We start from the raw sequence: 2,562 nt of genomic DNA, 5'->3' as shown, positions 1-2,562 counted from the left end.
GAGAGAGAGTACACATGATATACGTGGTTCACCCAATGTGGGCTACGTCCACGGGAAAGCAGCCACTCAATGGCTTTAGTACTTCAAAACAAGAATTAGTTTACAAAGGGATTATACCCTTAATGGAGTTCCCGCCTTGCTTCACTCTCACCACCTCACACCCACCTTGTTGCATCAACTTCACACTATCAAATGTGTGTTAAGGGCTGCCCTCTCTCATGAGAGGCAGCCATGTGTAGCCGTCCTTGTGTGAGTAAGTCCAAATCGGACCCTCCAATCCGCCCATGTGTGGCCGCCCTTGTGTAGACAAATCCACTTTTGAATTCGGCCACCGGCCACCGGCCATTGACTTCGGCCACCGGCCAACCAACCGGTCGATTTCCGACCACTTTCCGGCCGCCGTCCGGCCAAAATATTCCGTCGAAAAGGAATATTCTGGCGAGGGAAAAAAAAGTCTCGGGGGCCTCTGTCCCCGAGGCCCCTAAAGTTGCCCTTGAATTTTGACAGTGAAAATTTTGGTTTCCGATGAGTGATTTTTCTTCCCGCACGATGGCTTCTCCTCATAATGGAGGCCTTACAAATGTGTGCTTTTACCATAGAAAATTCCAAGGGGTAAATCAGGCTCCATACTTAACAGATACCAAATTTGGTATTCAATCGTTTACTAGTAATTTCACAATCTATACATAGAGTACCAAAGCCTTTGTATAATACATTTTCCTTCCCTTGAGATACCGAAGCCTATTTATAGAGTACAAAAACCTCTCTCTATTTTACCACAACCTAATTGTGTAGTACCAAAGTCTTTGTACGGTACCAAACCTACTCCCTGTATAGTACCAAACCATTCATGTTTATCACCAAATAATTTGTAAAGTACCTATATAATAATCTTCTCCATGGAGTTCTACTATGAGTCAAAAGTACCAAAAGAGTATCAAATCTGATTTTTTGTTATATGGCAATGGTCCTCCACAGTACCAAAGGTCTTTGTGTAGTACCCAAGCCTTTGTAAACTACCCAATTTGGTACTCTCCTGCATGCCAATGGTTGTAAATATTACCAAAAGCCAAATAATGGAAGTACCAAATATGAAAATAATATATCTATAGAGTACCAAAGCCTCACTCTATTTTTTCAAAGCCTAATTGTGTAGTACCAAAGTCTTTGTGCTGTACCAAACCTACTCCTTGTATGGTACCAAAGCATACTTGTTTATCCCCAAAGAATTTGCAAATTATCCATATGGGTACTCTTCTACAAGGAGTTCTACTATGAATCAAAAGCAGTCGGACAATACTAAATTTGACATTTTGTTTTATGGCAATGGTCCTTATAGGAAAGTCAAGAGCATTGATGGAATTGAGTAAGATGGGCGTGTATGTTTGCTATTGCACCTGGCGAGTCACTCGACAACAGTCTTCCCCCGAGGACAGGTGGTCTCACAGATAAGCTTGCTAACACATTCACAGAACATGGTATGGTGTTTTACTTGAAGTTGTGGCTCATCATACTAGCTGCTTCATTAGTACCACACCCCCAGAGGTTTGGAAGCAATATCAACTTCCTGATGAGCATGGTTCTCCCAAAGATGACCTTGCTATGAGAAGATTCTAGAGTAGTGCATGGAGTTTGACCGTGATGACACATACAAAGGGGAAAATCTAGATAGGTGGAGCATTGCCACTTGTAGTGAAGTAATCAAGTCTATTGAAAAAGCCTTGCAGAAGAAGTGCAAACAATGCTCACTTGACGAGAAGGGTGCATGTATCTACACCCCTTACACTGTCATCTTTGCCTTTGATGAAGCAAGAGGGCTGCAAATAAAAGAACCAAAATCAAAATCGATGACCCTCTCCCCATTCTATTAAATCAAGAGGGCCCTCAGGATGTTTTTTGACCATCAGACCTTCAGTGCAGTTATGCTAGACACCTTTGCTAAAGTTACCAATCTGTTACCCAACAAACACAACGAGGATCGTGACAGGTCCACATCAATGGGTTTCAAAAATTGGCACCTCCAATCTACTTCCTCTTCCCAAATATGTCTCTTTTCAAGGAAACTGCAACTCACGAAGTTCTTGACTGCTTCCAACCCAACATTGGTTGAAGCAAGGTAGGCCAATGTGGTTTGCAAGGCTGGAAATGGGGGATAAGCCTTCCTTTGTTTGGCGTTTTGCTTTGCAAAAGTTGGTTTGACAAGAAGGTCTGACTGTGGATGTGCACCATGGGGTCTGCTTCAGCAGGACTCTCAATATGTGCTCGATTTGAGCTTGCAAAACCCTTGTTTCCACGTGTGTCTAAGAATATGTCTATGATTTATATTGGCTTGCAAGCTGAGCCAATTCTTGTGGAAGCTGCAACGTCTGCTTTGAGGGATGACGTGGTCTAGAAAGGGGCACTAAATCCCTTGCTTGCTACATGCATGGAAGGCTATGTGATTCTTGGACCACAAGGAGAGTTTGTCACAAAATTCATTCTAGTGGCTGTCACGTGGGACAAGAAAAGTGAATGGCAGCTGCAACAGATTCCTATGAACCCTCACATCAACCTTACTTGCTA

The 2,562-nt window shown here is 43.0% G+C and overlaps 1 pseudogene; it reads left to right on the top strand.

Moving 5' to 3' along the window:
* The first annotated feature begins 1,326 nt into the window (after positions 1–1,326).
* LOC147432627 (uncharacterized) lies at positions 1,327–1,827 on the top strand (annotated as a pseudogene).
* Positions 1,828–2,562: the final 735 nt, after the last annotated feature.

The sequence above is a fragment of the Adiantum capillus-veneris genome, chromosome 20 (assembly GCF_014529385.1).
Source record: "Adiantum capillus-veneris isolate H3 chromosome 20, ASM1452938v2, whole genome shotgun sequence".
In the NCBI taxonomy this organism is placed as follows: Eukaryota; Viridiplantae; Streptophyta; class Polypodiopsida; order Polypodiales; family Pteridaceae; genus Adiantum; species Adiantum capillus-veneris.
Note: the sequence above shows the minus strand (reverse complement) of the source record. Positions and strands in the feature narration are given on the sequence as shown.